Raw genomic sequence first — 24545 nt, forward strand, 5'->3', positions numbered from 1 at the left:
TAAAAAAAAAAAAAAAGAACACGTAGGCTGAGAAGGGAAGACAGGCCTTATCTTAACCCAGTACATGACTTTATGGGTGCTCGTATGATGGGAAATTAATACTGTAGCCTATCTCTGAGCTTTTACTATCTAAATCCAAATTCTTGTTCTAGGAAGACACTGTGCCCGGTGGGTCCCACTCCCTGGCATAACTACTACTTGACCACCAGGCTAAATGGAGTTGGATGATGTCCCAGAAATCAAAGAAGGTCAAAGGAAGGGTCTGAGGGTCTCTGGTACTGCAGTTAAGGAGTGTGGATGAACATGGGTAAGTGTGGAAGAGTGAGAAGTGGTGGAGAGAAGGAAGAGGGACTTTCTCCTTGAAATCATTCACCATGTTGCTCCCACCCAGAACCTCATGAAGTTAGTCCTCTGGATGACTTCCAACTAGCCACATGTCCTTTCTTTCCTCAAGTGGAGAACATGGCTTAAATACATCATTTCCCTTGCAGGATGTAAATGGGCTTGGATTAGAACTAGGTCCAAGTTAACTCTGTACCCAGACTTGTGTCTGCTCCTTGAAGACCTGGATGACTGCCAGACCACGAGAACATAGTGTGTAATAGGAATCCAGTAATGCTATTGTGGTCATAGCTTAATTGCTCTGAAGAGGTAATGGGGATCCAGGCAACATCAAAAGCATGTGAGTCCCCTCTGATCTGAACATTGATCCCCAACTCTCCAGGTGTCCACTTGCTAGATATTCCCTCAGGGCTTTTACCAGTTCAAGGCAGTGACTCAAGGGGTTGGTATAAAACTTGAGGGATGGGAAGAGGACACATTCTGGCTCATTGACGGGCAGACTGTGGCTTTATTGAGTTAGTTGTCAACTTCCCTGAATCTCAGCTTTCTGCATTACTGATGAGATCAATACTTTAAAAACATTTTAAAAGCTTTATTAGAAAAATGATTCATACTCCTTGTAAAACATTCACATAATATGGAAAATAACAAGGCAGAGACTAAAACCATTACACCAAATTTCTACATCCAAAGATAAGCACTGTTAATGTTTGGGAAAAACATCTTCCACTCACGTTTATGTAAATAGATATATATGTAGTTATGTATATGTACAGTTTTACATAAAATCCTTCATATTATATACACTTTTCTAGAAATTATTTCACTCGACATTAAGAAATGACTATTTTTCCATGTTAGGAAACATAATCCTCCAACAAATTTTAATGTCTGCATACTTGATTTTCTAGATAAATCATAATAATAACTAGTAGGTCAGAAATGATGGATATTTAGGTTGTATCTTTCTTTTTTCTGTTATTTTATTTTTTTAATTTACATCCAAATTAGTTAGCATATAGTGCAACAATGATTTCAGGAGTAGATTCCTTCATGCCCCTTACCCATTTAGCCCATCCCCCCTTCCCACAACCCCTGCAGTAACCCTCTGTTTGTTCTCCATATTTAAGTCTCTTATGTTTTGTCCCCCTCTCTGTTTTTATATTATTTTTGCTTCCCTTCCCTTATGTTCATCTTTTCTGTGTCTTAAAGTCCTCATATGAGTGAAGTCATATGATATTTGTCTTTCTCTGACTGACTAATTTCCCTTAGCATAATACCCTCTAGTTCCATCCACATAGTTGCAAATGGCAAGATTTCATTCTTTTTGATTGCCGAGTAATACTCCATTGTATATACATACCACATCTTCTTTATCCATTCATCCATCAATGGACATTTGGGATCTTTCCATACTTTGGCTATTGTTGATATTGCTGCTATAAACATGAGGGTGCGTGTGCCCCTTCGAAACAGCACACCTGGGGCGCCTGGGTGGCGCAGTCGGTTAAGCGTCCGACTTCAGCCAGGTCACGATCTCGCGGTCCGTGGGTTCGAGCCCCGCGTCAGGCTCTGGGCCGATGGCTCGGAGCCTGGAGCCTGCTTCCAATTCTGTGTCTCCCTCTCTCTCTGCCCCTCCCCCGTTCATGCTCTGTCTCTCTCTGTCCCAAAAATAAATAAAAAACGTTGAAAAAAAAAATTAAAAAAAAAAAAAGAAACAGCACACCTGTATCACTTGGATAAATACCTAGTAGTGCAATTGCTGGGTCATAGGGTAGTTCTATTTTTAATTTTTTGAGAAACCACCATACTGTTTTCCAGAGTGGCTGCACCAGCTTGCATTCCCACCAGCAATGCAAGAGATCCTCTTTCTCTGCATCCTCCCCAACATCTGTTGTTGCCTGAGTTGTTAATGTTAGCCATTCTGACACGGGTGAGGTGGTATCTCATTGTGGTTTTGATTTGTATTTCCCTGATGATGAGTGATGTTGAGCATTTTTTCATGTGTTGGTTGGCCATCTGGATGTCTTCTTTGGAGAAGTATCTATTCATATCTTTTGCCCATTTCTTCACTGGATTATTTGTTTTTTGGGTGTTGAGTTTGATAAGTTCTTTGTAGATTTTGGATACTAACCCTTTATCTGATATGTCGTTTGCAAATATCTTCTCCCATTCTGTCGGTTGCCTTTTAGTTTTGCTGATTGTTTCCTTCGCTGTGCAGAAGCTTTTTATTTTGATGAGGTCCCAATAGTTCACTTTTGCCTTTGTTTCCCTTGCCTCCAGAGATGTGTTGAGTAACAAGTTGCTGTGGCCAACGTCAAAGAGGTTTTTGCCTGCTTTCTCCTCAGGGATTTTGATGGCTTCCTGTCTTACATTTAGGTCTTTCATCCATTTTGAGTTTATTTTTGTGTATGGTGTAAGAAAGTGGTCCAGGTTCTTTCTTCTTCATGTTGCTGTCCAGTTTTCCCAGCACCACTTGCTGAAGAGACTGTCTTTATTCCATTGGATAGTCTTTCCTGCTTTGTCAAAGATTAGTTGGCCATACATTTGTGGGTCCATTTCTGGGTTCTCTATCCTGTTCCATTGATCTGAGTGTCTGTTTTTGTGCCAGTACCATACTGTCTTGATGATTACAGCTTTGTAGTATAGCTTGAAGTCCGGGATTGTGATGCCTCCTGCTTTGGTTTTCTTTTTCAAGATTGCTTTGGCTATTTGGGGTCTTTTCTGGTTCCATACAAATTTTAGGATTATTTGTTCTAGCTTTGTGAAGAATGCTGGCGTTATTTTGATAGGGATTGTGTTGAATATGTAGATTGCTTTGGGTAGTATCGACATTTTAACAATATTTTTTCTTCCTATCCAGGAGCATGGAATCTTTTTCCATTTTTTTGTGTTGTCTTCAATTTCTTTCATAAGCTTTCTGTCGTTTTCAGTGTATAGATTTTTCACCTCTTTGGTTAGATTTATTCCTAGATTTTTTATGGTTTTTGGTGCAACTGTAAATGGGATCGATTTTTTGATTTCTCTTTCTGTTGCTTCATTGTTGGTGTATAGGAATGCAACGAATTTCTGTGCATTGATTTTATATCCTGCCACTTTGCTGAATTCATCAATCAGTTCTAGCAGTTTTTTGGTGGAATCTTTTGGGTTTTCAGTATAGAGTATCATGTCATCTGCATCAAGTGAAAGTTTGACCTCTTCCTGGCTGATTTGGATGCCTTTTATTTCTTTGTGTTTTCTGATTGCTGAGGCTAAGACTTCCAATACTATGTTGAATAACAGTGGTGAGAGTGGACATCCCTGTCTTGTTCCTGACCTTAGGAGGAAAGCTCGCAGTTTTTTCCCACTGAGGATGATATTAGCGTTGGGTCTTCCATATATGGCTTTTATGATCTTGAGGTATGATCCTTCTATCCCTACTTTCTTGAGGGTTTTTATCAAGAAAGGATGCTGTATTTTGTCAAATGCTTTCTCTGCATCTATTGAGAGAATCATATGGTTCTTGTCCTTTCTTTTATTGATGTGATGAATCACATTGATTGTTTTGCAAATATTAAACCAGCCCTGCATCCCAGGTATAAATCCCACTTATCCGTGGTGAATGATTTTTTTAATGTATTGTTGGATCTGGTTGGCTAATATCTTGTTGAGGATTTTTGCATCCATGTTCATCAGGGAAATTGGTCTATAGTTCTCCTTTTTAGTGGGGTTTTTGTCTGGTTTTGGAATCAAGGTAACCCTGGCTTCATAGAAAGAGTTTGGAAGTTTTCCTTCCATTTCTGTTTTTGAGAAGAGCTTCAGGAGAATAGGTGTTAACTCTTCCTTAAATGTTTGGTAGAATTCCCCTGGAAAGCCATCTGGCCCTGGACTCTTGTTTTTTGGAAGATTTTTGATTACTGATTCGACTTCTTTACTGGTTATGGGTCTGTTCAAATTTTCTATTTCTTCCTGTTTCAGTTTTGGTAGTGTATACGTGTCTAGGAATTTGTCCATTTCTTCCAGATTGCCCATTTTATTGGCATATAATTGCTCATAATATTCACTTATTATTGTTTGTTTTTCTGCTGTGTTGGTTGTGATCTCTCCTCTTTAATTGTTGATTTTATTTATTTGGGTCCTTTCCTTTTTCTTTTTGATCAAACTGGCTAGTGGTTTATCAATTTTTTTAATTCTTTCAAAGAACCAGCTTCTGGTTTCATTGATCTGTTCTACTGTTTTTTAGTTTCGATAGCATTAATTTCTGCTCTAATCTTTATTATTTCCTGTCTTCTGCTGGTTTTGGGTTGTATTTGCTGTTCTTTTTCCAGCTCTTTAAGGCATAAGGTTAGGTTGTGTATCTGAGATCTTTCTTCCTTCTTTAGAAAGGCCTGGATTGCTATATACTTTCCTCTTATGACCGCCTTTGCTGTGTCCCAGAGGTTTTGGGTTGTGGTGTTATCATTTTTATTGGCTTCCATGAACTTTTTAATTTCCTCCTCAACTTCTTGGTTAGCCCATTCATTCTTTAGTAGGATGTTCTTTAGTCTCCAAGTATCTGTTACCTTTCCAAATTTTTTCTTGTGGTTGATTTTGAGTTTTATAGCGTTGTGGTCTGAAAACATGCATGGTATGATCTCAATCTTTTTGTACTTGTTGAGGGCTGATTTGTGTCCCGGTATGTGGTCTATTCTGGAGAACGTTCCATGCGCACTGGAGAAGAATGTATATTCCGCTGCTTTAGGATGAAATGTTCTGAATATATCTGTTAAGTCCATCTGGTCCAGTGTGTCATTCAAAGCCATTGTTTCCTTGTTGATTTTTTTATTAGATGATCTGTCCATTGCTGTGAGTGGGGAGTTGAAGTTCCCTACTATTATGGTATTACTATCAATGAGTTTATGTTTGTGATTAAATGATTTATATATTTGGGTGCTTCCACATTTGGTGCATACATGTTTACAATTGTTAGGTCTTCTTGGTGGATAGACCCCTTATGATATAATGCCCTTCCTCATCTCTTGATACAGTCTTTATTTTAAAGTCTAGATTGTCTGATATAAGTATGGCTACTCTGGCTTTCTTTTGTTGACCATTAGCATGATAGATGGTTCTCCATCCCCTTACTTTCAATCTGAAGGTGTCTTTAGGTCTAAAGTGGGTCTCTTGTAAATAGCATATAGATGGATCTTGTTTTCTTATCCATTCTGATACCCTATGTCTTTTTATTGGAGTTCATTGACGTTTAGAGTGAGTACTGAAGGATATGAATTTATTGCCATCATGTTGCTTGCAGAGTTGGAGTTTCTGGTGGTGTTCTCTGGTCCTTTCTAGTCTTTGTTTCCTTTGGTCTTTATTTATTAGTTTTTTTTTTTTTTCATCTTTTCTCCCCTCAGAGAGTCTCCCTTAAAATTTCTTGCAGGGCTGGTTTAGTGGTCACAAACTCCTTTAATTTTTGTTTATCTGGGAAACTTTTAATCTCTCCTTCTATTTTGAATGACAGACTTGCTGGATAAAGAATTCTTGGCTGCATATGTTTCTGATTCAGCACATTGAATATATCCTGCCACTCTTTTCTGGCCTGCCAAGTTTCTGTGGATAGGTCTGCTGCAAACCTGATCTGTCTTCCCTTGTAGGTTAAGGACTTTTTTTCCCTTGCTGCTTTCATGATTCTCTCCTTGCCTGAGTATTTTGTGAATTTGTGTATGATATGCCTTGTTGATGGCTGGTTTTTGTTGAATCTATTGGGAGTCCTCTGTGCTTCCTGGATTTTGATGTCTGTGTCTTTCCTCAGATTAGGAAAGTTTTCTGCTATGATTTGCTCACATAACTCTTCTACCCCTATTTCTCTCTCTTCCTCTTCTGGGACCTCTATGATTCTGATATTGTTCCTTTTTAATGAGTCACTGATTTCTCTGATTCTTAAATTGTGCTCTTTTGCCTTAATCTCCCTCTTTTTTTCTGCTTCATTATTCTCCATAAGTTTGTCCTCTATATCGCTGATTCTGTGTTCTGCCTCATCCATTCTTGCCACCGTGGCACCCATTTGAGATTGCAGCTCAGTTATAACATTTTTTATTTCATCCTGAATAGCTTTTACTTCTTTTATCTCCATAGAACGAGATTCTACTCTATTTTTGACTCCAGCTAGTATTCTTATTATTGTGATTCTAAATTCTGGTTCTGACATCTTGCTTGTATCTGTGTTGGTTAAGTCCCTGGCTGTCGTTTCTTTCTGCTCTTTCTTTTGGGGTCAGTTTCTTCATTTCATCAATTTGAAGGGATAAAAGGAATTAACGAGGTAAAAAAAAAATTTTAATTAAAAAATTAAAATTAAAAAATATTAAAATTAAAAAATTAAAAACAAACAGACACACACAAAATTGAATAAATGATGCTAGATCCTAATTGTGCTTTGGTCTGAGTGTTGAAAGGGGCTTGATAGATTAGAGAAAAACGGGAAAAGAAAAAATAAAGAAAAAAAAGAAATTGTTTGAAAATTTGAAAAAATGAATACACTGAAGTAGACTAAAATGAAATGATAGAAGTAAAACAGAATTTGAAAAAATTTACACAAAGGTAGAAAATATAGTAGAAAAAAATAAAGAAAAATATTTTTAATAAAAATTAAAAATAAAAATGCATTTTTTTCTCTTTCTGTAGTCAAGAAAAAGAAAATAAACAAAAAAGAGGAAAAAAAAGAAAGAAAATTGAATAGATGGACTGGCGAACAGACTGAAATACAACTGTAATTACTTTGTTTTCCCCTAGAAGTCAAACTATGAAGCGCTTTATAGTCCATAAACTAAGCAGGTGGAGAGACTTGTGTTCCTGAAGAGCGAGGTTGGCCCAGTTGGGCAGGGCTTAGTGTAACAGCTCCGTTCTCCACTAGATGGCACTGCTTAGCTTGCTGGGGTGGATTGTTGTGGCGCTTGTAGGTGCATAGGCACATGCCCGGGAGCGGTGAAAATGGCATCACCCTGCTACTCAGTCTCTAGTATCGGAATTCTGTTCTCCCTGATCAGAAATCACACACCCATCCTTTGTCCTCAGCCTCCGTCCACTCCCCGCTTTTACACATTCTGTGACCAAACCCCAGGCAGCACTTTCCTCCTGAGTTTTGTCTTAGATGTGGCTGTTTTTCCCAACCCCTTAGTTCTGAGGGACTGCAGCTTTGACTTGTTCTGCCCCTCTGCAGGTGGGTCTCACCAAGCAATGGCCAGGTGCTGGCTGCACCCAGGAACATTTGCGGGACCATGCTGCTGCCGATGCCCAGAGACTGTGGTTGGGTGCCAGCCCACACCAGAAAAAGTTCGCCAGATTGTGTAGCAGCAGCATTTCAGGGATTATGGAAAATCACAACACACATATGGCACCAGGCTTCACCATTAATGACCTTTTTCCAGAACCAGGGAATGTGGTTGTTTTCCCGAGTCCACTGGGGCTTTGCCTTTGGGGGACCCACATAGCCTCTACCAGGTGTCCTCCCAGCAGGGGAACTGCCTATCCCTGTGTGGCCTGAAGAACCGCAGACTCTACTCTGTTCCTGGGGATTCACCCTTCCCACCAGAGCACTACCAGGTATTGAGTTGTGGAGTTGCAGACTTTGCGCTCCCCCACCCCCTCCGTTTATGGTCTTAATGGAATTTAAACCCTCTCCTTTCTCCTTTCTCCCTTTTTAGTTCAGTCCCTGTGGCTGTTTCCACTTTTCTACTTTGTCTCCAGCTGCTTTTGGGAGGGGGTGCTTTTCTTATATTCTCCCCCCCCATCTTCATCCTCTCTCCCCATGCAAAAGCAGCTCCCTGCCCTCCACAGCTTCTTTCTCCCCCAGTTCACCTCTCTGTGCCATGTACCTGCTGAATTCTGTGGTTCAGGTTGTGCAAATTGTTGTGTTAATCCTCAGATCAGTTATCTAGGTGTGTCAGATGGTTTCTAGGTGTGTAGGTAGTGTTGGTCTGGCTGTATTTCACACAAAAAAACTTCCATGCTGTTCCACCATTTTGGCTCCTCTCCCTTTTTATTCTGTTATTATTGTTGCTATAAATATGAGGAACAATACAGTCCTTCTAAGCATCCTTCTCCTAACACAAATTGTAAGAAGTTTTGAGTGGTATAGCTCAAGAAAGGACACAAGAATCATAAAACTATGTCAGGGAAAGCAGAGATTTGGAGTTGAGGAAAAGGTTCTAGAAAAATTTTAGTGATATTTACCTTATAAATAGCTTCTAATCTTATGTGCATTACTATATATGTATATTATCTTCCACTGGCTTGAATAGCAAGGATACTTAGGAAATTTTCTTATTCTGAATATTCCAATGGATTTATTTCAACACTAAAATTTGCTTCCCAAAGAACCATGCTATTCCCAAGAGTGCTTCCTACCCCACTCTCCTACCCCTGAGAGATCCTGAGTCCACACAAGAACGATCCCCTATACCCTGTAGGAAAATTCCTGCTGTCAGGATCAGACCATTCCAAAGCCATCTGAGAGTTTCCCCCAGTAGCCAGTGGAGCAACATGTAGTATTTGGAAGGAGCAACAGTCATGTGTCACCCCTAGAGCAATGCCTGTTGCTTCTAATCCTAGGAATCTGTATGTTCTGCTCCATCACCGACATCCCTTCATGTGTCTGAAGCCTGTCAGCTCTATCTGATTCCTTTGGGTGGGCCCCACACTGTAATAGGGAAAGGACTAGCATTCTGTCTTCTAGACCTGGACCAGGAAATTCAGAACCTGGAAAAGTGGAAACTGCTTTTTGGAAAGGGGCACTGTCCTGTCACTTCTATGGAATCTCCAAAACTCACTTTTCCATGAGCAAATCTCCCAGTATGTGCATTCCCTTGGTACTCTGAGTTAAGCAGTCTGGTCCCAGCTCCCTGTCTCATCACTTTATCTGTGGTGGAGCAAAGATGATCCTTAACCTGCAGCTCGGACCTTTGCAGAAGAGTCTCTTCCTGTCCCCTGCTCTTGTGGCTCTAGGTGAGAGATACCTGGAACAAGTGCCAAGTTGATGGTCTATGCACTGCTGAAGCCAAGTGTTCAGAGCTGGAAAGGGGAGCATGTTCTTTCCATCTTTCTCTCCTTTACCTTCATCTTTTAGTACCACTAAGTTTTCTAATCCCCTTCCCTGAAACTATGAAAAATTGAACAGGAACAAAGTATTCAGAATTTAAGGTTTAAAGTCTCAACTTTAGACAGAAGTTAAAGCCCCATAATGGGGCACCTGGGTGGCTCATTCAGTTGAGCATTCGGCTTAGGTCATGATCTCCTGGTTGGTGAGTTCAAGCCCCATGACCCGTTCACTGCTGTTGGTGCAGAGCCTGCTTCAGATCCTCTGTCTCCATCTCTCTCTCTGCCCCAACCCCACTTGCGCTCTCTCAAAAATAAATTAAAACATTTTAAAAAAAGGAAGTTAAAGCCCCATTAACCACCACCTTTCAGGGTGGCCAAAGCATGCACTGGTCAGACTGGAAGGGAACAGATCTGGCCATCGGCATGGCTGGGAGTAGGAATGCTGGTGCTCAGGGTTGTTTAAGAAAACAAGTCATCCTGACCACTAGATGGCGCTGAGAGATAGCCTCCCTGTCCTGGCTAGTGGGGGGTCACATTGGGAACTTTGTGAGGGAAGACGGGTTATGTCATCTGGACTAACCCCCTTTCATAAAGAGGAGCTGGCAAAGAAGGTTTCCAATAGGATATGAGACCTGACACTCGTAAAATCCCTGAGCCTGAGCACAATGATCATGAGCACCACAGATGAAGGCTCGATTGATCAAAGCAGATAACACACCAATTGGTTTCACACTAAATCTTTGGGGGAAGGTGGGAGGAAGAGCCGAAATGGTTAGGTCTTCTCATTCTGTTCAGGTATTTTGCATCTTGCCATCTCTGTGAATTCTGGGGCACTTATTGGCATGCTCTTATAGCAACCGCTCAGCCTGGAAGGTGCCCTGCAGGGAAATGTATGTGTCTCTGAAGCAGAGGACTCCAACTCCCAGCCATAGATAGCTCTCCACCCTACACTGCAAGCCTCTTCCAGTCAAGTGAAGCAGCCAGTCAGCAGAGGGGAGGTCAAGGGGCACAAAGAGGCCCTCCACAGTCCAGTTTGCCCAGACTGAGTCACCTGTTCCACCATGCTCTCCCTCCCCTACTTCCTGGTCCACAGTGGACACTCACCACGCATGTACTGAATGGATGAAAGCAGAACCCTAGCTCACCACACCTCTCCCATGGTCTGTCATCAGCTGAAGGGATAATAATAATGGCCAGCATTTGCTGAGTACTTACTATATGCCAGTATTCAGTTAAGTGCCAGAGCTGGAATTTGAACTCTGGAAGTAGCATCCCCCAGAGCCAACACAATGTCACCTTGAGAACTCAAATGTCTAGAGTTGCCACACACATACTGCAGAAAAGGGGCCAAGGTGCTACAACAGGCTCCCTGACTGGCCTGAGTTCCCCCGGCTTCTTAGAACCCCAGAGTCTCTTCCCACATGGGCTCCTTAGACTTCTGGAGAAATGCCACTTACTTGAAGGTCCCTTCCCAGTCCCTTCTACCCCCATGGAGAAATAAGACGGTTGGTTTAAAACCTTAATGTTGTAAGTTCTAAAACGATCTAGAATCCCACCTAGATGACTGGATTTACCCAGTTCTCATTCCCTGAGCTCTATCAGCTCCCAACTCAGCTTCCCTTTCCCCCTCCCTGCCACCTCCTCTTTTCCCTCTCCACCCTCATCCTACTGAGTCCCTCTCTGCCTGGCTCTCTCTCACTTGGTGAGCTCACAGCTGTGCTGGACAGATCCTTTTGCATTGATATGTGTTGTCATGACATCAGTTCTACCCTGCCTTCCCCTCTGGGGCTGTTGTTGCTGTCTGAGAAGATCACTGGAGTGTTGGAACATGGTGTATGACAAACCAATCAATTCCAGGCACCCTATTGGTCTAAGGATCATGAAAATACAGACCCCTGAGCTTGCTGATCTCAATGCTCAGGGCTTCGTTCCATGTTTTTAATCAGTGGCCCCAGGGCTTTTTCATATAAGGTCAGGTGGGGAATCGCTGCCTTCCTTCTCATTGGAGTCCTTCTTGACCAGGCCTCCCTTCCACCCATTGCTCTTTGTGAGCTTCCAAGTCCCTACTCTTTGGGCATCTTGCTAGTCCTTTATACCTCCATTCAGTAACACTTACTGGGTGCATATGCCAGATACTGGGGCAGACCCTATCTCCATCTTTCCAACTACCCTCTAAGGAAAGAATACTGATTCCTGTTTACAAATGAAGAACCTCTTTCTTCCCTGCTCTCTGCCCGGCTCTGTCTGGCTGTGTCTGGCTCTGGAGCCCACAGCTGGACTGGATAGATCATTTGCCATGCTCCCCACTGGGAAGACCCAGGATTCAACAACAGGCATGTCTGGTTTTGAAGTCTGTGCCCTGAGTTCATTGGTCACATTTGCCACACTTTGTTTCCTCACACAGTGCCTGAAAAATGGTAACTACTCCGTAAATATTTGTTCTTGAGTAACTGAATGAATAAATGAAAGAAGAGTCCATGCCCAAAGTTAGGACACTCCCACCATCCAACATACACACACACACACACACACACACACACACACACACACAGAATACAGAATTCTGCCTCTGGACTCTCATTTCCTTCCTATCCTGCATCTCTCTGCATGTCTGATCACTGCTCTCCTACCTGAATTGGACAATGACCCTGAGCCTTTCTGACGCAGCCCCTGGTTGCTCTAGCTTCTCCCAGAGATTCAGCAGTAGAATCGCCTCCTGACTTCTTTGTAACCCAAGAGCTGCCAACCTCTGCCCCTGGCTCCTGAGGTAGAAGGTTGGACAAGGACCAGCCCCCGGGATCCTGGGACTCTGAGGTCCCCCCCCCTTCTCCTCTCCCTCCCTTTTCCCCTTTAGTCTCCTACCAAAAACAACTGGGAACTAGGCCCTGAAGGCAGAAGACAGGGTGGTTGATTTGGGAGAGTTTCAGTGAAGCAGGTAGGGCTTCTTTGGAGTCCAGATCCCCACTCAGAGAAAACAAGTGGTGTTGAGAAGTGGGATCTCTAGAAAGCCCAGGACATGGGAAGATGAATTGTCAAACATTTTGCTAGTTCTCCTAGAGTTATTCCTTCTCTCAAACCATGTTTCTTATCTATTGCAATCTTGCAACAAAGAGAACTCCTTGAGATATCACCACCTCTTGACCTAGTACAGTAGATATTAGCAACCTGGGAGAGTATCTCATAAACATTATACCTCTAGCAAATATTTGTTCAAAGAATGAATAACAAAAGCTACCTTTTATACAGAATTTGCTACATGCCAGACACAATACTATCTCATTTAACCCTTCCAACAACCCTATGGGGCAAGAGATGTTATACCACTTTACCAATGAGGAATTAAGCACCGCCGCAAGGTTACATCAGCACAGATGTGGTAAAGATGGGACTTAAACTGATGATGTCAAACCATATGGTGTGTCTGTATATACACCGATCTCCTCTAACCCCTGAAGTGGTTAGTTAGCATCGAAAGTATTCTAATCAGGAATCTGTAGTCTAGAGGGTGATTACATAAGCGCTTCAAATGGCATCAAAGCCTACACCAGTAGGCTGAATGTGCTTGAGGTATGCTAGAGGTTTCCAAAGTAAGGAGTTAGCCAGAAAGAGGATATGGGCCCTCACATGAATAATGTGTAAAAACCAGACCAGGCCAACTCCCTGACTCCCTTGAGGCAAGTTGTAGAAATTTTTGTGCCTGCTTGCTGATGTCTGTATAATTGACAGAATTTTGGCCATTTTTACTATCCCACCTGTAAGAGGTTATAGAAGAGGAGATGAATGGTCTCCAGTCACCTCTCATCTCCAGGGGCCGTGAGTATAGGATCCTGTCAATTGCCAGAGGACCAAATTGGTTCAGACATGTTCACAGTGAGTGGCCACCAAGGCCTCATCCTCTTCTCAGAAAAGTAAAAGGAGATCCTCAGCTTCAATGGCCCAACTGAGCCTTCCACTCAGGGCACACGATGGCTTCCTTCCTCTGTCTGCTGTCAGGCCACTATAATAACAAACTAATATCAAACATGAATGAGCTTTAAGTGTCATGAGTGCCGCTTCTGCATGGACCCGTAGAGGGATCTGGGGCCTTGGAGACTTTCAGGCAGGCTCCCACCAGCCTTCCTGTTCTCCTCTACTTCCCACTACAACACCAAATATGGTGCCCAAGATGGCTTTTCCTTACTTCAGTTTTGCAAATTCCCCTCTGCTGTAATGACTCTTATAATCCTGCCTTTTCCTCCCCAGTTTACAACAGGACGTCCTGAGGCAGGAAGCAAGGAAATGGTTTATCCAAGTTAATAGTTGGGCATCTAATAGAGTACCTGGAACAACCTAAAAGTCAGTTATCATGAATGAATGAACAAATGAATGGGAAGGAGGAGGGGGGAAGAGAAGAATATCAGCATCAGCTGATGTTACTGTCTGGATGTGATCAGTGGCCAGTTTGACTGTTAGTCTCAGATCCATGGAAGGCTACGTAAAAGGTGACTTAAGACAGAAAGATTGTTGGGGCGCCTGGGTGGCTCAGTTGGTTAAGCGTCCGACTTTGGCTCAAGTCATGATCTCATAGTTCGTGAGTTCCAGCCCCACATCGGGTTCTCAGCTCTCAGATCTCCATTCTCAGGGAAGAGTTGGCTTCAGATCCTCTGTCTCCCTCTCTCTGTCTCTGCCTATCCCCCCTTCCCCCTCAAAAATAAACATTAAAAAAAAAGACAGAACGATTGTGGGGAAAAGATAGTGTCTTGACATCTCAACCCTTAATTCCAGGGTTAAGTTAGGGGTAGGCCAGCCTGGAGGTTCATAGAAATTCATCTAGGGATGGGGTGGCATGGGGAGCGCTGCAGTTGAGGGTGACGGAGGAGCCAGGTTTCCCTCACTGAAGCTTTCACAGCTGCCTCTGCTGATTGGAGGCCAATGGGGGACGTGGAGGAGACACCAGAAGCCTAGCAGGGTTTGGAGGGGAGGTGGACAGAATCTTCCTGGGCTGCCAGCATCGGGCGGCTGGAGCCAGGCAGAGGAGGTGACATCAGCCAAGACGGCTGGTGGGACAATCCCTAGCATTAGATGGGAAACTCTGCCCTGCCTGTGACTTTCCCTGCTAGTGTGGTTATTGATTACCTGAAGCCGCTGAGGAATACTAGGCTCTAGAATTGTGGGAGTCACCCTCTCCCTGGGACAGAGGAGGGGATGAAATTATTCTCTAGGCATCCATTCATTCTGGTATTAGGTAGGGACTAATAATAATAAATAGAAGAGCTATAAAACTCAGCTATAAAGGACATTGTTGGGACAACTGGGGAAATTTTAATATGGTCTGTATGGTAGATGATAGTATTGTATTAAGTTTCTTAAGTGTGATAATATTAGGAGAACATCCTTGTTCTTGGGAAGGTACATGTTGAAATATTCAGGGGTAAAAGGTCATGATGTGCACAACTCTCAAATGGTTTAGGGGAAAAATTATCTACTATAATATATGTAATATATAATATATTAGAAATATGAAATATATAATATATATAATATATAACTTAAATAGCACCAATATATAATGTAATATATTATAATATATATTATATATGTGTAAAGACAGAAAGTAAACATGGCAAAAAGTATATGGGTGTTTGATGCACTATTTTTTGCAACTTCTGTCAGTTTGAAATTTTCAAAATAAAAGCTGGGGGGAAAGTTTGAGGGAAGGATAGCTATCACTTATGGAACAATGATTGTATTCCAAAATTTATGTAACTCTATTATCTGATTTAATCCTCAAACCAACTCCAGAGAGAGAGCTCATGCATATTAGAGAAAAGGAAACCGAGTCCCAGAGAGGCTAAGGAACTTGCTCAAGTTTACAGAGCTGGTATTGAAACAGAGCCCAAAGGAAAGAAGAGGTCATAGGGAGGAGTGTGGTTGGGAGACCAAAGGCTAACACTTTCTTGAACCTTCCTGTGTGCTAGCAGTGTTTTAAAATCATCCATGCATATGAACTCATTTAATCCTCCCTTTTTAAAAGCTTTGTAGTTAGTGATAAATCACTTGACTGGTGTGGTGGGAGGGAACAAAGGGGCACTCAAAACACACTGAAAGAAGTATAGGTTGGTGGTGCAGCCTCCTTTGAGGGTGATTTGGTTGCATCTAATGAAATTTAAAATTCATATTTGTGTGTAGAGCCAGCAATTCCACTTCTAAATATTAAACCATAAAGACAGTCATAAATGTGGACCAAGAAGTATGCACATATTCACTGTAGCAAAGCATTTCCAAAGATTGGAAACATCCTAAATATCCATCATTAGGAACACTAGGGGACCCCTAAAAAAATAAAGCATCTCTAAGTGTGCTGATGAGTCAACAAGAGTCAACAAATGGTAATGTCAAGAGGGGAAAAAAAGCAAGGGATGTTCCCTTAGTGTTGAAAGGGGATATGAATACATATATATGAACATATATATAGTTGACCCTTGAACAATGCCAGGATTAGGAGCACCAACCTCTATGCAGTAAAAAATCTGAGTATAGGGTTGCCTATACTGGCTTGGCTCAGTTGGTTGAGTGTCCGTCCGACTCTTGGTTTCAGCTCAGATCATGATCTCACAGTTCATGAGTTCAAGCCCCCCACAGGACTCTGTGCTGACTCTGCAGAGCCTGCTTAGATTCTGTCTCTCCCTCTCTCTCTGCCCCTCCCCTGCTCGCTCACACACATTCTCTTTCTCTTCCTCTCAAAATAAATGAATAAACTTAAAAAATTAAAAAGAAAATCTGAGTATAACTTTTGACTCCCCAAAAACTTAATTAGTAGCCCACTGTTGACTGGAAACCTTACTGATAACAAAAACAGTTGATTAACACATAGTTTGTACATTATATGTATTAAATACCATATTCTTCCAATAATACTATTTTTTTTTTTTTTTTGGTATTTCTAGGCATGTGGCTCATCTGCAAGTTTTTTGAAATTGTTGCAAATCTCCAAAAAACATTTGCAATATATTTATTGAATAAGATCCATGTATAAGTGGACCTGTGCAGTTCGTATCAATGCTGTTCAAGGGTCAACTGTATATATACACAAACATATGAATGCATATGTATTTATGAATGCTTTATAGATAAAATATCTTGAAAGGAAATTCTGTGTTTGGGGAGGAGTGATCTGGGGGACAGGGCAGGGTGGGAGGTAGACATTTTTCATTGTTAGCCCTTTTATATTATTTGAAATCTAATGTTCATGAAGGTGAATGAAAGCATGAATGAACCAATGAATCATCCTTAACAAACTCCAGAAGACTTGCTTTTGAGCTTCCTTAGGCATCTTCCTGAGTGTTGAAGGGATAGCAGAGGCCAGTGTCCCACAGTCTGGGGTTGACCTATCTCAGTCCCCAGGAGCTATGAATCCATTTGCAAGTTCAGCCCTGGAGTCCCATTGGCCCAGTTGAACTTTTGCCCTTGGCCTCCTAAACTACTACTACTGGGACCAGCTTTCTACAGTATCTGGGCTTTCAAAGTTGTGCAGGAGAATTGCCTGGGGAAGTTGTTAGCTGGGTAATCTGACAGCCTCACCGCCAGAGATTCAAATTCAAACTTGGGGTGGAGCCAGAGGATCCTTCATCAAGGCCCAGAGTGAGTTTTCCAAGCCCCTTTGCAGAAGTGGGTCCTGGTGGTGATTGTCTCGGTTCAGGCCTGGACAGAGAGCCTGCAGGACTGGCCAAGAAAGCCGTTTGAAACGTGGCTCCTTTCCTCCTATAGTCTCCATATTCATCTTCTTTACCCCAAACCCGCCTAACCAAAAAAGTCGAGTGTGCCAATCCACTCTGAGTGTAGGACTGTACCGGTGCGCTAAGGGACTGCAAGCCCTTGTAGAACGAGGGTATGAAGACTGCTCTAGCTGCCCAGCAGGCAGCGTCCGGTTTGCCTTTCTGGCTCCTCGGCCTGCTCCTTTAACATAAATAATGCATAGACAAACGTACATAAGCAAGCAAAGTACACTCGGGGCCACGGTGACTTTTTTTTTTTTCTCCCCAAATTACAAATCATAACCTGGGTCTGGCAGTGGGACAGCCTGTTGGAAATAAGGACTTCTGCTCTAAATATCCGGGCGTTACAGTTCTCACAGATTGCCAGCAAATGCTGGAACCTCCTTTGGGGGGTGAGGTCTGGTCTTGCGCCCCATCCTGCGAAGGTCCCAAGCTGGCCGGGCGCTAAGCAGCTCCCGGGGCTCCCGGCCGCCCTCCGCGGCTGGTGCGGTCCCCGCGGAGAGCTCGGAGCGGGGGCCGGGAGACCCCGCCGCCCCAGGGACGAGCCGGGCGGCGCGGAGAGGTGGGAGGCTGGAGCCTGCTGAGGTCATTTCCTGTGCCTCTCCGCGAGCCGCCCGAGGAGCCGCGCCGGCGCTCGGCCTTTAAGGAGCGGCCCGGGAGGAGGGGGCGCGGCGCGGCTCTGAATGGGGCGCCGCGAGGCCGGGCTTGGCTTTGTGCGGCCAGCCCGCGGGCACCCCGCCCGGCCCCCGCCCCGCCCACCGCGACCCCTGCTGCCGCGGAGCGGAGACCCGGCGGTCGCCGCGGACTCGGGCTAGAAGGACGCAAGGTCAGCGGCGGACGCGCGCGGAGGGCGCCCGTGTGCCGGGTGGGCGGCGGGAGCGTCCGCGAGCTGGCGGGAGGTGAGCGGCCGCGCGCCTCGCCGGCAGGGACGGGCTTGGCGGTGTGCGCTGGCGGGGAGGTGTTTGGCGGAGCGGAGAGGAAGGGCTCCCTCCTGCCGGAGGGCGATTCCAGAGCAGGTGCCTCCCCGCCTGGCGCTGACGGCGCTGGCAGCCGTGGTCGGACTCGGGGGACTCGCACCGAGCGGCGAGGAGTCGCCTTTCCCGGGAGGAGCGGGAGTTTGGGACCGGCTCGAGCCGGTTGCCCCCGGGAAGGGCCCTCGGGCGCACTTGCAGGCGTCCCACTGCGTTGCCGAGCGCTCTCTTGCCCTCTCGCTTTCCGCCTCCCGCCCTCCTCCCCGCCTTGTCTCAGGTAATCTCCTCTGTGGTTTCTCGGTAGTTCTCTTAGGGATTCTGTTGGTCCGGCTAGACTCCTAGAGGCAGGTCAGCCAAGCAGAAAAGAAAACAAGTTGGGCACCGAGTGACAGCAGTAGCTTTGTGTCCTAGGAGCCGTTGTGACTTTATCACCAGGGACCAGGAAGCTTTAATGGGGGTAGCAGAGGCAGTGAAGACCCTCACCTGGAAGTAGAATCCGCCCCGTGTGGGTTTCCTCCCTGCCAGGACATCTCCGTAAGCTTTTACTGTGAGTCCATCTCATAAACTCTTTTGGACAGAACCTTAGTTCCTGGTACAGTTTCCACTTGAAAGATCATTTTAATAACAATTTCAATGGAAAAGTCGTGGATTCTTTCCTCAGGCTTTTTGGACTGTCTTCTGTGTTCCAGACTCTACATGTGGTAACGTCACTTAACTAACATCAGTTACCTAGTGTTTCTGCATACTGTTATCCCCATTTTATAAAGAAGGAAACAGTCTCAGAAAAATTGTGATCTGCCCAAGGTTATATAGCTAAAAAGTGGAAAAGGCAAAACTCAAACCCAAGCCTCCTAAATTCCTAAGGTGGGGTGTAGTCCGTTATCAGCTACCTTCCCTCTCATAGACTGCTTTGGAGGCCTGCTCAGAGCTGGGTTATGACAGGGTACCTACCCTCTGTGGTCTCAGACTCATTGAGACTAACAACTGAGTTGAGAAAATGTGGGGCCCCTTCTGCCCTCCTCAGAAGTCACCAGCTCCCCGGAAGAAACATGTACTTCCTACTCTGCTCCCCCGTTGTGCACTCCTCTTTACTATTCCCTTCTCTCTGTGAGGCTGTGTTTCCATGTGGGGAACTCTGTGCCCCTTTTGGTTTGAAGAGCGTTGTATAGACGCTGTACATGCTGAGGTTAAGGTGCGGGGATTTTCTCAGTCCTGATCTGGGTGAGTTCACAGCAGGCTGGCTGCTGAGCCACCATCCAGCAATCTCTGGATAGCCCAGCTGAGTCTTCTCTGGATAGCCCAGTTGAGCCGTCTCTCCCTTCTGTCAAAAATGAATTCGAAACTGACCTCCTCCATGGGAAAACAGGCACTTATTGCTGGCTGGAGTATGAATTAGAATAGTCTCGGAAAAGGCAATCTGGACAATTTGGCCATTTAAAAATGTGTTCTCACTTAACGCTACAATTCCATTTCTGGGATTTTATCCTTCAGATATACTCTTATGTATGTGAAATGACATATTTGTTGCAGCATTGTTTATTTTAGCAAAAGTTTTCAAACAACCCAAATGTGTGTTAGTAAGGGACTCTTGGGGCACCTGGGTGGCTCAGTCAGTTAAGCATCTAACTCTTGATTTCGGCTCAGGTTATGATCTCACAGTTCATGAGATCCAACCCCACACTCACGGTGTGGAGCCTGTTGGGATTCTCTCTCTCCCTCTCTCTCTCTCTGCCCTTCCCCTGCTCTCATGCATGTTCTCTCTCTTTCTCTCTCTCAAAATAAGTAAATAATTTTTTAAAGTTATAAAAAGCTTTATAAAAAAAAATAAGGGACTCTTTAAGTCATGTAATAGCTACACAGTAGAAAACAATAAAGCTGTTAAAGAGAATGGAGGGAAGACGGAGCGGGTATGTATGTTGATACAGGAAGATCTCTAAGTTATAGGTTAAGGACAGTGTGTAGAGTGTGCTACCATTTGTCTTTGTGTATGTGTATGCAACATGTATAAGAATGCTTGTGTCTACACTGGATATTTCTGGAAGACACAAAACCCCATAACACTGTGGCTGAGGGACAAGGTGGGAAGAAGCCTTACTTTGTACCGTATACACTTTTGTTCAGTACTCAAAAATAAAGAGATAAAGGGGCACCTGGGTGGCTTAGTCAGTTAAGCACCCAACTCTTGATTTCGGCTCAAGTCATGATCTCATGGTCATGGGATTGAGCCCTGACTCAGGCTCCGTGCTGAGTGTAGAGCCTGTTTGAGATTCTCTCTCTCTCTCTCTGTCACTCTCACTGTTCCTCCCTCACCCCCACTCATGCTCTATCTCTCTCAAGATAAATACATAAACTTAAAAAAAAAGTGGTAAAATAATCTTTAAAAATCCCCTCACCTCTCTGAGGTAGATCTGGTAGTGAGCACATGTATGAGCCACATCTCCTAGTACGCCAAGGCACTGTTGGTTTGCCTTTTCTTTGTTGATAGTAGCTATCAATATGGAGTGCTGTGTGCCAGGCTTTTATGATATCTCCTTTAATTCTCAAAAAAATATGACCTAGTGTGCCTATGAAATTGCCATTTTTTGAAGGTCAAAAAATGGTTAAATGTTGATAATTCCATCATTCAACCTAATATTATTGCCCTCCTTTTCAAATATTATTGCTCTCAATTTCAAAATGGAGCTGAGGCTCAGAGAGTTAGGCAAATGGTTTAAGGTCACATGATTAATTAGTGCCTGAGCCAGTACTCAAACCCAGGCTTGTTTGGCACCAGGAGAGGGGATCTGAAGTACTACACTCTGCTGTTTCCCTTTACTGGTTTTGTTCTCAAAGGATGCTATTCGTGATTGTCCTAGTCCTTTCTGGTATTTAGATCCCCGAAGGCTGGAACATGCTCACCTTTTCCTGTCTCTTCCAACATTGTGAAATGTGCTGCCTCAGCATCCAAGAGTAAAACACAAATTGTTGGCTTGATCAGATGACATGGTGCGGTCAGAGGGAGCTATGCCCCTGTATGCACTCACCCTCCCCCAGCTCCGTCCCCAGAAAAGGGGCACAAAGCTCTTCCTTTCCCATAGTTGGGCAGGTAGTCAGTCTAGTCTAGCACTTGTAGAAGATGATGGTAGCCTACCACTAGCAAGTGGAAATCACAAAAGGTGCTCACATTCAGAGTGAACCATAGTGAGGTGACACAGGAGAGCCCAGTGGAAATTGTACCCAGAACAGAGTTCCTGTTACCTTCTGAAGCCTCCTGCAGTGGCCTCTGCCCTCTTTCCTTTAGGTTCTTGTATTGACTGGTCCTCTTTGTAGGGAAGTTCCAGGATATTCAGACTGTAGACCTGAGCCCTACAAGCCATGGGATCTTTAATTCATCTTTATGTCCCCAACCTTGCACGTAGAAATCACTTCACAAAAGTTGGTTGAATTAAATTTAATCTCAGCATTTTGTCAATTTCTGGTCAAAACCCTAAACCTTCCAGAGCCATCCCAGGTCAAGTCTGTGTTTTCTCTGATACAGGCTCAAAGTCTGAGGTCACCTAAGGACTCCCTGTGCCCCCTTTTCATCACCCATCCTGCATGCAGCCCCTGCCTCTGAGGCATGCTCCTCCAGCCTTGTGGCTGTGTCAGCCCAGGATGCTGGAGGACTTAGGGAGTTCCAAAGCAGGAGTCAAGGCTGTGTGGTCACTTGCTGGGCAGTGTAGCCTGCTGGGCACTAATAGGAATCAAGAGAAGTGGATTTCACAAGAGTGGCCATGAGTCAACCATTGTAGCTCGGGGGAGGGTGCATGGGGATTTATTGTACTATTCTCCCTACTTCTTGTGTGTATTTGAAGCTTTCCAGACTAAAAAACAAAGAGAACAGTTGAGCTGGGTTTTGTCCCTTCTCTCATTTCCCCACCTATTTTGCCGTTAATGTTCTATCTGTGTTAGGCTAGCCGGGTAGCATGAGACTCCACCCCCACTACTGAAGCATCTTCACGGAAAGAGGATGTTCTGTATGCTGGGAGATCATTCTTGGCCCAGCTTTGACACTGCTTAGCTCTATGTCTCAAGGCATGGTTGCGCTGGGTTTTCTCATCTATCTGTTCATTGTGAATAGTATCACTTGTCCTACATCTCAGGGATATTGAGAGGATAAGGAGAGAAATAACTCCTACACAGTGCTTTGGAAAGTTAAAAACTGTTCTTTGAGTTAATTTCTGCTCATCTTTGCAAGTCTTTATGGGAGGTACAAGTACAAGGTGACCAAGCAGGTGAAGTTCACTGTACTGGTATTTTGCTTTTATGTTTTGCCTCATGTTTTCTAGCTGCCGCGGCAACCACCTGCTTCTGTCGGAAGAGCCTCTGGGCCACGCGCTTGGCAGAAGGCACCTTGCTCCAGTTCCCTTTCGAAACCCCGTAGCTCTCCTCACATGCTAAGACAAGCCCAGCGCAACTCTTTCCGCGCCACCACCCCCCACCCCCCCCACCCCCGACATTAGCGTGCCCAGGGCAGGGAGAGGTTTAAGCAGAGCACTTGATCTATTCGAAAGTGTGATGTCATAAGATGCTTGATTGGGAAAGCACTCCCTGCAGTCTAGAGATAATTTCAGATATCAGGACCAGGCAGAGGCCAATGATATGTTTTATTTCCAAGCTCCTGGAGATTTTCATGATTGGTTTTCCACTGTTCTCTTGGAATCTGAGCTGTAGTTTGACAGTCAATAAGAGGGTGCCACAAAAGAATTAAGTTTCTCCTCTCCCTAGGTTTTACTTGTGTGTTTTTACTGCTAATGCTTAGCCCCAAGCGAGGTTGCAAGACACTCAGGTCCTATGTTCAGATCTACCACTTTTTTTATTTATACGAGGAAAAGCAACCCCCCCACACCCCCTTAAAGGACAAAGCAAATCAAACATGAAGCCTCTGGCCTTCTCTGGAGGCCCCACAAGGTTGTTTTGTCTTTTCAGCTGTGATCTTAGCTCAGAGAAGGTCATGTTTTGTTTTTGCCTTTTGTCTTCCTCCCCGTTCCAGTCGGTCCCAGTCTTTTGAGGTGGGGATTGCTGGGAGGTCACAATGTTGGGATTGTTTGGGATGACAGTTCCGGGAGAGCAGGGCTGAGGTCATGCGTTCAGTGTTCTGAGCAGCCCAGAACCGAAAGATGCAGACACTAGACTCATCAGTGTTTAATTGTTGGGCCTTTCTCTGCAGGTCTACTGATGCTGTTTTTTAAATGAAAAGTCTGGATATAGGATAAACGTCTGTGCTTATGAAGGTTATGGTGTCAGGTTATGGTTTGAGACCAGGATGCCCTGGAAACTCTTGAATACAGGTTCACCCTAATATCCTACCAAGGATCCTGTCAAGGATCCTAAAAGTTCCTGTAAAATATTTCTCTCATTCTTAACAATCCAGCTCACTCTTTGTGAGATCAGAATTCTTTCAAGTTTCTGGATGTGTAAAGAGCAGAGTTGCTAAGAGCAGGAACTTTGGGACGAGAACTCCAGCCCCACTACTTACTAGCTCTAGAACTCTTTGTATAAGTTATTTAGCCTCTCAGTTCCTCAGTGTCCTCATGTGAGAGTGTAGACAGTAGTGCCCACACCTTGTCTTATGTGTTGTCATGAGGATTAAAGAGGCCACACATGCCTGGCATACACTGAGAACCCAGTAAATGATAGCTATTTGTGGTATGAGAGAAAGATCCATGTAAAAGCTAAATGTGAGGTGGGAAGCAGTATTGGTGGTTAACACATTAAAGACAGACTCACTGGTCACCAAGACGGTATTTGGCAACAGGGCAGGAGGTGACTGGGTTTTCTGAGGCATGTGGCTCCTAAAGAAAGGAAAAGGGATTTAAAAAAATAAAGTTTTGTTACAGAAAATTCTAGGCATATATTCAAGTAAAAAGGCCAGTATAAAGAACTCCCATGTACCTATTACCCAGCTTCAAAACTTGGAAATATTTTGATAAATCTGATTTCATGTATTTCCTTCCTAGACCACTGCTAACCCCCCGACATTATATCATTTCACCTGTAAGTCTTATGTATCTCTGACAGATCACATTTAAAAAATATTATCAACCTAAAAAAATAAGTCATTCCTTAAAAATCATCTAATACTAGAGTAATCATGTGTCATGGTTTGGGACAGACCAAATTTATGCTGGTGGCCAAGTGTAATTATTAGTAGCAGGGAGGATTTTAAAAGTTCTGATGGCAGGTATGTTTTCCAGCCCATCTCTCCCCTGTGTTCACTGTGCTTGTGTCCTCTCTCGTGCATACTCATACATGCTGCTTCATTTTCTCATCCCCAACCAGTTGTCTTCTCTAAAATTTATCCAAGAGACATCTGGATAAATTCCCCTGACTGGCGATATTATAGGTGTCTGAATTTGTATCATTGTTTCCCAAAGACTTGTGGCATTCTCCAGAGGTTGCAGCAAAA

At 44.0% G+C, this 24545-nt stretch overlaps 1 protein-coding gene across 8 annotated transcripts in view; it reads left to right on the top strand.

Annotated features, from left to right (window-relative positions):
* Nucleotides 1-17750: 17750 nt before the first annotated feature.
* Nucleotides 17751-24545, top strand: part of PLEKHH1 (pleckstrin homology, MyTH4 and FERM domain containing H1) — a 53353-nt gene continuing 46558 nt past the window's right edge. For 3 of the 8 annotated variants that reach the window (XM_058739414.1, XM_058739419.1, XM_058739420.1), the window contains exon 1: nucleotides 17751-18046. The gene's annotated coding sequence lies outside the window, so the exon portion shown is untranslated. The remainder of the gene's footprint in view (nucleotides 18047-24545) is intronic. The other 5 variants (XM_058739417.1, XM_058739416.1, XM_058739421.1 and 2 more) reach the window with 3 other exon arrangements.

Source organism: Neofelis nebulosa, chromosome 7 (genome assembly GCF_028018385.1).
Source record: "Neofelis nebulosa isolate mNeoNeb1 chromosome 7, mNeoNeb1.pri, whole genome shotgun sequence".
Classification (NCBI taxonomy): domain Eukaryota; kingdom Metazoa; phylum Chordata; class Mammalia; order Carnivora; family Felidae; genus Neofelis; species Neofelis nebulosa.